General features: G+C 42.3%; 1 long non-coding RNA gene across 1 annotated transcript; it reads right to left on the bottom strand.

The window, feature by feature from the left end:
* Window positions 1-1145: 1145 nt before the first annotated feature.
* On the bottom strand, window positions 1146-9098 carry LOC117319778. Its single transcript, XR_004530818.1, has 2 exons — window positions 8995-9098; window positions 1146-1408 (listed from the first exon to the last, which is right to left on the bottom strand). It is a non-coding gene; the product is annotated as an uncharacterized LOC117319778 (long non-coding RNA).
* Window positions 9099-11041: the final 1943 nt, after the last annotated feature.

Genomic DNA, 11041 nt, shown 5'->3' with positions numbered 1-11041 from the left:
CACTTGTATCAAAAGATACTGTTTGTAGGGAAAGGGAAGCAAATGTACAGAAACATCATTCAAACTTGGTGCATTCATAACCACTCGTTAAGGTTTGAATGTAGCCTTGTAAGAACTTGAATCTGACAAATAATCTGCCCTTCAATCCTACAACAGCAAAAAGACAGGAAAAAAAATCATTACCCAGACTGGCCGGAAATACCTGACCGGATATCCGTCGGCCATATCTCCGTCGTGGTCCAATGGGCGGCTGGTCCTTCCGGGATCTGCAATGTATTGATCTAAAAAGCATTAGAGTGTAATTATTGAAAAGAATGTATCGTTTTACCAAATCGTTTTGGTAAAATCGGCGATACTTTATATACACCGCCGCGATCAAATCGAAAGATACTTTTGGACAGATTTGTATCACCAGGACGCGGTACTGATGCTACAAGGCACTATCACTTGTATCAAAAGATACTGTTTGTAGGGAAAGGGAAGCAAATGTACAGAAACATCATTCAAACTTGGTGCATTCATAACCACTCGTTAAGGTTTGAATGTAGCCTTGTAAGAACTTGAATCTGACAAATAATCTGCCCTTCAATCCTACAACAGCAAAAAGATAGGAAAAAAATCATTACCCTAGACTGGCCGGAAATACCTGACCGGATATCCGTCGGCCATATCTCCGTCGTGGTCCAATGGGCGGCTGGTCCTTCCGGGATCTGCAATGTATTGATCTAAGAAGCATTAGAATTTGAAATTATTGAAAGAACGTATCGTTTTACCAAATTATTGGATTGGCCATATTGTTGCTGCAGTCATTCATAGGTCCGGGATCTGCAATTGATTGATATATGTAAGAAGAGTTAGCATCAGTAACTATTGAAAGTATCGTTTTATTAATACGTTTATTTTACCTGGATTTATTGTTTTTTTATTTGATTTATTTTCATTGATTTTTATTGAGATTTTTTTTTATTTCTGATTGAAGTTTTTTTCTCCATGTTTTATATTGATCTTTTATACAATTCATTGACTAATTGTTATGTGAATTATTGATTGATTTGCCTATTTATTTTTGATGAATTTTAGTTATTTATTTATCTTTTTTATTTATTTCATTTTATTTCACTTATTTATTGTTATTGTGTTATTTCAACAGTTTTTTGTAGTATAGTTTTAGGTTGATTTTATTTCATTGTTTTAATTTTATTGCTTTTGATTTTGTTTAATTGTTATCTGTAATTTTTGTCAAGCAAATTTAACTGTTTTATAATTGAGATTTTACCTCACTCTTCGAAAAAACAGAAACAGACATTACATTAAGTTTTGAAGGTAGTACATCACCAGGCCATCAATCGCTCATATTGTCACTCCTGTTGTTCAGGTCCTCTGCTTCCATGATCTGCAATTTGCTATTCTAAGAAGTGAAAAAAATGAAAACGGTCAAATTAAAACATATATACAGAATACACATTGCTACAGTAATAAGATATTGAGTTCTTAGTATAAAGGCTCAAGCCCAAGAGCAGCAATCTGATTCTATGTATTTAAAATAGTCAGTTAAAACATATATACACAATACATATTGAGACAGTAATAAAACTCCAGATCTTAGTATACTATGGAGAAACCCCCCACCCCCACCCTCACCCCACCAGTGATAAAACATTAAACTTCTTAGTATACAGGACCCCCCCCCCCCCCCCCACCAGTAATAAAACATTCAAGTTCTAACTATACAGGACCCCCTCCCACCAGAAATAAAACATTCAAGTTCTTACTATACAGGACCCCCTCCCACCAGAAATAAAACATTCAAATTCTTACTATACAGGACCCCCTCCCACCAGTAATAAAACATTCAAGTTCTTTGTATACAAGAACCCCCTGGCCACACCCACACAAGTAATAAATCATTCAAGTTCTCAGTATACAGGACCTCCCCCCCCCCTTCAGTAATAAAACATTCAAGTTCTTTCTATACAGGAACCCCCCCCCCCCCATCAGTCATTCAAGTTCTTAGTATAAAGGACCCCCCCCCCCCCCCCCACATAAAACATTAAAATTGTTAGTATACAGAACCCCCCCCCCCCCCGACATGTAATAAAACATTCAAGCTGTAAGCATACAGGACACCCCCCCCCCCCCCCCCCAACAAGTAATAAAACATTAAAGTTCTTAGTATCCAGGACCCCAACCCCGCTGAGATCAGTAATAAAACATTCAAGTTCTTACTATACAGGACCCCCCTCCCACCAGAAATAAAACATTCAAGTTCTTAGCATAAAGGTCACTACCACCAACCGCCTCCACCCCCCACCCTCACCCCCACCTGTAGTAAAACAGTCAAATTCATACTAAAACAGGACCCCCCCACCCCTCTCCCCATCAGTAATAAAACATTAAAGATCTTACTATACAGGACCCCCTCCCACCAGTAATAAAACATTCAAGTTCTTACTATACAGGACCCCCCTCCCACCAGTAATAAAACATGCAAGTTCTTAGCATGAAGGACAACCCCCCTCATCCCCCCCCCCCACCTATAGTAAAACATTCAAGTTCATACTAAACAGGACCCCCCACCCACCCCCCACCAGTGATAAAACATTCAAGTTCTTAGTATACAGGACTCCCCAATCAGTAATAAAACATTCAAGTTCTTTGTATACAAGAACGCCCTCGCCACAGCCACACAAGTAATAAAACATTCAAGCTGTAAGTATACAGGACACCCACCCCCCCCCCCCCCCCCCCCCCCCACCCCCCCAACAAGTAATAAACATTAAAGTTCTTAGTATCCAGGACCCCAACCCCAACCCCGCTGAGATCAGTAATAAAACATTCAAGTTCTTACTATACAGGACCCCCTTCCACCAGTAATAAAACATTCAAGTTCTTTGTATACAAGAACCCCCCCCCCCCCCCCCCCCACATCCACACAAGTAATAAATCATTCAAGTTCTCAGTATACAGGACCCCCCCTCCCTTTCAGTAATAAAACATTCAAGTTCTTTCTATACAGGAACCCCCCCCCCATCAGTCATTCAAGTTCTTAGTATAAAGGACCCCCCCCCCCCCCCCACATAAAACATTCAAATTGTTAGTTTACAGGACCCCCCCCCCCCCCCCCCAACAAGTAATAAAACATTAAAGTTCTTAGTATCTAGGACCCCAACCCCACCCCCACTTAGACCAGTAATAAAACATTCAAGTTCTTACTATACAGGACCCCCTCCCACCAGAAATAAAACATTCAAGTTCTTACTATACAGGACCCCCTCCCACCAGTAATAAAACATTCAAGTTCTTTGTATACAAGAACCCCTGGCCACACCCACACAAGTAATAAATCAATCAAGTTCTCAGTATACAGGACCTCCCCCCCCTTCAGTAATAAAACATTCAAGTTCTTTCTATACAGGACCCCCCCTCCCCATCAGTCATTCAAGTTCTTAGTATAAAGGACCCCCCCCCCCCCCCCACATAAAACATTAAAATTGTTAGTATACAGGAACCCCCCCCCCCCCCCCCTAACAAGTAATAAAACATTCAAGCTGTAAGCATACAGGACACACCCCCCCCCCCCAACAAGTAATAAAACATTAAAGTTCTTAGTATCCAGGACCCCAACCCCGCTGAGATCAGTAATAAAACATTCAAGTTCTTACTATACAGGACCCCCCTCCCACCAGAAATAAAACATTCAAGTTCTTAGCATGAAGGTCACTACCACCACCCGCCTCCACCCCCCACCCTCACCCCCACCTGTAGTAAAACATTCAAATTCATACTAAACAGGACCCCCCACCCCTCTCCCATCAGTAATAAAACATTAAAGATCTTACTATACAGGACCCCCTCCCACCAGTAATAAAACATTCAAGTTCTTACTATACAGGACCCCCTCCCACCAGTAATGAAACATGCAAGTTCTTAGCATGAAGGACACTCCCCCCCTCATCCCCCCCACCTATAGTAAAACATTCAAGTTCATACTAAACAGGACCCCCACCCATCCCCCACCAGTGATAAAACACTCAAGTTCTTAGTATACAGGACTCCCCAATCAGTAATAAAACAATCAAGTTCTTTGTATACAAGAACGCCCTCGCCACAGCCACACAAGTAATAAATCATTCAAGTTCTCAGTATACAGGACCTCCCTCCCCCCTTTCAGTAATAAAACATTCAAGTTCTTTCTATACAGGACCCCCCCCCCCCCCCCATCAGTCATTCAAGTTCTTATTATAAAGGACCCCCCCCCCCAACATAAAACATCAAAATTGTTAGTATACAGGACCCCCCCCCCCTAACAAGTAATAAAACATTCAAGCTGTAAGTATACAGGACACCCCCCCCCCCCCCCCCCCCCAAACAAGTAATAAAACATTAAAGTTCTTAGTATCCAGGACCCCAACCCCAACCCCGCTGAGATCAGTAATAAACATTCAAGTTCTTACTATACAGGACCCCCCTCCCACCAGAAATAAAACATTCAAGTTCTTACTATACAGGACCCCCTCCCACCAGAAATAAAACATTCAAGTTCTTACTATACAGGACCCCCTTCCACCAGAAATAAAACATTCAAGTTCTTTCTATACAGGAACCCCCCCCCCCCCCCCCCCCATCAGTCATTCAAGTTCTTAGTATAAAGGACCCCCCCACATAAAACATTCAAATTGTTAGTTTACAGGACCCCCCCCCCCCCCCCCCCCCCCCCCCAACAAGTAATAAAACATTAAAGTTCTTAGTATCTAGGACCCCAACCCCACCCCCACTTAGACCAGTAATAAAACATTCAAGTTCTTACTATACAGGACCCCCTCCCACCAGAAATAAAACATTCAAGTTCTTACTATACAGGACCCCCTCCCACCAGAAATAAAACATTCAAGTTCTTACTATACAGGACCCCCTCCCACCAGTAATAAAACATTCAAGTTCTTTGTATACAAGAACCCCCTGGCCACACCCACACAAGTAATAAATCATTCAAGTTCTCAGTATACAGGACCTCCCCCTCCCTTTCAGTAATAAAACATTCAAGTTCTTTCTATACAGGACCCCCCCCCCCCCCCCATCAGTCATTCAAGTTCTTAGTATAAAGGACCCCCCCCCCCCCACATATCAACATTCAAATTATTAGTGTTACAGTGACCCCCCCCCCCCCCCCCCCCCCCCAACAAGTAATAAAACATTAAAGTTCTTAGTATCTAGGACCCCAACCCCACCCCCACTAGACCAGTAATAAAACATTCAATTCTTACTATACAAGAGGACCCCCTCCCACCAGAAATAAAACATTCAAGTTCTTACTATACAGGACCCCCTCCCACCAGAAATAAAACATTCAAATTTTTACTATACAGGACCCCCTCCCACCAGTAATAAAACATGCAAGTTCTTAGCATGAAGGACCCCCCCCCCCCCCAACCCCCCACCTGTAGTAAAACATTCAAGTTCATACTAAACAGGACCCCCACCCACCCCCCACCAGTGATAAACATTCAAGTTCTTAGCATACAGGACTCCGCAATCAGTAATAAAACATTCAAGTGCTTTGTATACAAGAACCCCCTGGCCACACCCACACAAGTAATAAATCATTCAAGTTCTCAGTATACAGGACCTCCCCCCCCCCTTCAGTAATAAAACATTCAAGTTCTTTCTATACAGGAACACACCCCCCCCCCCCCCCCCATCAGTCATTCAAGTTCTTAGTATAAAGGACCCCCCCCACATAAAACGTTAAAATTGTTAGTATACAGGACCCCCCCCCGCCCCCCAACAAGTAATAAAACATTCAAGCTGTAAGTATACAGGACCCCCCCCCCCCCCCCAACCAGTAATAAAACATTAAAGTTCTTAGTATACAGGACCCCAACCCCGCTGAGACCAGTAATAAAACATTCAAGTTCTTACTATACAGCACCCCCCTCCCACCAGAAATAAAACATTCAAGTTCTTACTATACAGGACCCCCCTCCCCCAGAAATAAAAACATTCAAGTTCTTACTATACAGGACCCCCTCCCACCAGTAATAAAACATTCAAGTTCTTTGTATACAAGAACCCCCTGCCCACACCCACACAAGTAATAAATCATTCAAGTTCTCAGTATACAGGACCCCCCCCCCCCCTTTCAGTAATAAAACATTCAAGTTCTTTCTATACAGGAACCCCCCCCCCCCCCCCCCCGCATCAGTCATTCAAGTTCTTAGTATAAAGGACCCCCTCCCACCAGAAATAAAACATTCAAGTTCATACTAAACAGGACCCCCCACCCCTCTCCCATCAGTTATAAAACATTCAAGATCTTACTATACAGGGCTCCCCTCCCCCATGAGTAATAAAACAGTAACGTTCTTAGTATCCAGGACCCCCACCTCACCCCAACACCCGCTGAGACCAGTAATAAAACATTCAAGTTGCTAGTATACAGGACCCCCTCCCACCAGTAATAAAACATTCAAGTTCTTACTATACAGGACCCCCTCCCACCAGTAATAAAACATTCAAGTTCTTAGCATGAAGGACACCCCCCCCCCCCCCCCCCCCCCCCCCACCTGTAGTAAAACATTCAAGTTCATACTAAACAGGACCCCCACCCACCCCCCACCAGTGATAAAACATTCAAGTTCTTACTATACAGGACCCCTCCCACCAGTAATAAAACATGCAAGTTCTTAGCATGAAGGACACCCCCCTCACCCCCCTACCTGTAGTAAAACATTCAAGTTCATACTAAACAGGACCCCCACCCACCCCCCACCAGTGATAAAACATTCAAGTTCTTAGTATACAGGACTCCCCAATCAGTAATAAAACATTCAAGTTCTTTGTATACAAGAACGCCCCGGCCACAGCCACACAAGTAATAAATCATTCAAGTTCTCAGTATACAGGACCTCCCCCCCCCCCCCCCCTTTCAGTAATAAAACATTCAAGTTCTTTCTATACAGGAACCCCCCCCCCCCACATAAAACATCAAAATTGTTAGTATACAGGACCCCCCCCCCCCCCCCCCCCCCCCAACAAGTAATAAAACATTAATGTTCTTAGTATCCAGGACCCCAACCCCACCCCGCTGAGACCAGTAATAAAACATTCAAGTTCTTACTATACAGGACCCCCCTCCCACCAGAAATAAAACATTCAACTTCTTAGCATAAAGGTCACTACCACCACCCCCCCCCCCCCCCACCCCTACCCCCACCTGTAGTAAAACATTCAAGTTCCTACTAAACAGGACCCCCCACCCCTCTCCCATCAGTTATAAAACATTCAAGATCTTACTATACAGGGCTCCCCTCCCCCATGAGTAATAAAACATTAACGTTCTTAGTATCCAGGACCCCCACCTCACCCCAACACCCGCTGAGACCAGTAATAAAACATTCAAGTTGCTAGTATACAGGACCCCCTCCCACCAGAAATAAAATATTCAAGTTCTTACTATACAGGACCCCCTCCCACCAGTAATAAAACATTCAAGTTCTTAGTATAAAGGACCCCTCTCCCCAGTAATAAAACATTAAATTCCTTTGTAGACAAAACCCCCCACCCCCACCAGAAATAAAACATTCAAGTTCTTAGTATACAGGACCCCCCCCTCCCTCCCCCCCTCCCCTCCCCCAGTAATAAAATATTCAAAGTTCTTTCTATACAAGAACCCCCTGGCCACACCCACACAAGTAATAAATCATTCAAGTTTCTATACAGGACCCCCCCCCCCCCCCCCCCAACAAGTAATAAAACATTCAAGTTCTTACTATACAGGACCCCCCCCCCCCCCCAACAAGTAATAAAACATTAAAGTTCTTAGTATCCAGGAACCCCAACCCCGCTGAGACCAGTAATCAAACATTCAAGTTCTTACTATACAGGACCCCCCCCCCCCCCCCCTCCCACCAGAAATGAAACATTCAAGTCCTTAGCATAAAGGTCCCCCAACCGCCCACCACCACCCGCCACCTGTAGTAAAACATTCAAGTTCATACTAAACAGGAACCCCCCCCCCCCCCCCCCCCACCACCCCTCTCCCATCAGTAATAAAACATTCAAGATCTTACTATACAGGGCTCCCCTCCCCCATGAGTAATAAAACATTAACGTTCTTAGTATCCAGGACCCCCACCTCACCCCAACACCCGCTGAGACCAGTAATAAAACATTCAAGTTACTAGTATACAGGACCCCCTCCCACCAGAAATAAAATATTCAAGTTCTTACTATACAGGACCCACTCCCACCAGTAATAACAGTAATAAAACATTCAAGTTCTTAGTATAAAGGACCCCTCTCCCCAGTAATAAAACATTAAATTCCTTTGTAGACAAAACCCCCCACCCCCACCAGAAATAAAACATTCAAGTTCTTAGTATACAGGACCCCCCCCCCCCCCCCCCCCCCCCCCCCCCAGTAATAAAATATTCAAGTTCTTACTATACAGGACCCCCTGGCCACACCCACACAAGTAATAAAACATTCAAGTTCTTACTATACAGGACCCCCTCCCACCAGAAATAAAACATTCAAGTTCTTACTATACAGGACCCCCCCCCCCCCCACCAGTAATAAACATTCAATTTCTTAGTATACAGGACCCCCCCCCCCCCCCTCCCCCACCAGTAATAAAACATTCAAGTTCTTAGTATAAAGGACCCCTCACCCCAGTAATAAAACATTAAATTCCTTTGTAGACAAAACCCCCCACCCCCACCAGAAATAAAACATTAAAATTGTTAGTTCACAGGAACACCCCCCCCACCCCACCCCCCACCCCATAAAACATTCATAAAAAGTTCTTAGTAAACAGGTGAGCATGAGAACATGAGAAACCAGCAGCTGCCAAATTTACCACTAACTACATATCTCGATTAAACTTTTCGTTATAGATTTACACTAATATGATAAAATGTTTGACCCTGAAAATGAAAATATGTTGCTGAAAGAAATTCAAAATCTACAATGGCTTCTACTCAACAAAATACTTACACCCAGCCACGTCTTCTGAACAGCAAGTCTCGTGCAAAAGTGACGCTAAACTTAAAAACGCTGAACAAATTTCAATCTTTTCTAACCGATTGACAGGCATCCAGTGAAAACACTGGTTACATAGAGACAGTTTGTAAGCAACATTTTCACTGGTCAATATGGTCACGTTGGAATGAATTCATACGCAAACACGTGATATCGGTCCCCTGTGTCGCGCATTGTTACAACTGTGAAGACAATACCTATCATAAAGTGCGCACAAAATGCGCCTTAATTGTCTGTTCATAATATACATTTCCTGACATTTGATGATATGAATAATAGTAAACCATTCATAGAATGATTATACGTAGGTTTGAAAGACTGAAGCCGTGCGTCTGTGAAAAGACCGAGTATTTTCTCTACACTTTTTTATGTTGTATATTTGCACGTGCAGATTGTGCGAGATGGACTTGGCATCACGTAGTGACGTGTACAGGAACAAATGGCATTTAGGAGATGGGTATTATCCCCCGATGTTTATGGTTTTTGAAGAAATGTAGTTATTTGTCATAGAATCAATTGATACTGTACGGCCTGTGATTTTAAACTTTTATTGGTATTCAACATCTTGTTTAAATAAATTTTAAAGTATCCAAAGAAATGATATGAAATATCGATTACTGATTTTTTAAGGTTTGAATTGCACTGCCCCTGTCGTTGTGGAGCAACATTTGTGTGTGTTTGGGTTTTTTTCTGTGCAATTTATCACTGGCAAATCAAAATACCTTACCAGCTGGGTACGTTTAATTTTTGACGTAATACATTCCTGAAACTCTAATAAAATCAAGCTCGATTTAAGAAATGTGCAATGACGAAATGACATCATTTTTCATCGTTATATAAAAAGATAGAAGCTGTCTGTTTCAGTAACCGTGTATGTATCACTTGAGTCATTTTCGCATTGTTGAAGGATCCCGGAACTATTCCCTTATTTAGGATTATATTAATCAGTTTCACATATATAGGTATGGCTAGTGTGGAGAATACTGGAGTACATGGGAAATTCCACGTGGTCTGGCAGGTGACTCCATACCTTCACGTCCGATCGGGGAATCGAACCCCAGTCGTCTAGGTGAAAGGTAAGTGTATTATCACTGTGTCGCCGACCACGCAACATTCTTGACCAGTAACTAATCGTTCTAGTTTTTATTCCTATATAGACATGTCATGTTTAGTCTGACTACGACACGGTCTTCGACGTTTCGGGGATATCTCAAGATAAAAACTCAACAAATCTTGATTATAATCAAATTATATTCATATACAGGTTTTGTTGTTCCAAAACACTGTGTTCATGCATGATAGCACAGGGACTTGACACAAAATCACAATCCATATAAGCCGATGTTTATGCGTTTAAACTTTAGACCCACTCGATAACTAAATGTATATATTTGCATCTCTTATTTCTCTTCAGCTTAATAAAGCCTGACTGCGAATAAATTAGCGTATACGTGTTGAAAAAAGACTCAGCGGATTAATAAGTGCGGGAATCGGTACCAGAGTTACGGAAAAGTTAACTAGACGGCCCGATTAATATTTGAAAGGTACCTATCGATAAAAAAGAATCAATGCATCTGAATTAATACACAGACTAGATTTTTTTTTAAATTGAGACAGTCTCGACTTTCCAGGTGGGGTTCCCAACCTGTTAATATACCTGATTAGGTTCAACAGTGATATATACTAATGTTTGGTAATGAAGAAAAAACAACAACAACATGTAAACGTATTGTTTTATATAATATGCATCAAACGTGTATCGGAGTGCTGGAATTCTTTCATAGACTAGCTAGTGTAGGTCCTGATGTTACTAACATTGTCTTGACCTTTGAATTCCTTATACAAACCTGCGATGACATGTGCACTGCATAATGACATCAATATTCTACGTCACACTCTACCCGCTACGTAAGGGTAGAATAGGACAGACGGTACAACATGGAAAAGGGGGGGTTTTTTTTTTAAAAAATTTTATTATAAAAAAAAAGGAAAAACAGACGGT

This window comes from Pecten maximus, unplaced genomic scaffold (genome assembly GCF_902652985.1).
Source record: "Pecten maximus unplaced genomic scaffold, xPecMax1.1, whole genome shotgun sequence".
NCBI classification, from domain to species: domain Eukaryota; kingdom Metazoa; phylum Mollusca; class Bivalvia; order Pectinida; family Pectinidae; genus Pecten; species Pecten maximus.
The sequence above is the reverse complement of the archived record's forward strand: the minus strand, read 5'-3'. Positions and strand labels throughout refer to the sequence as shown.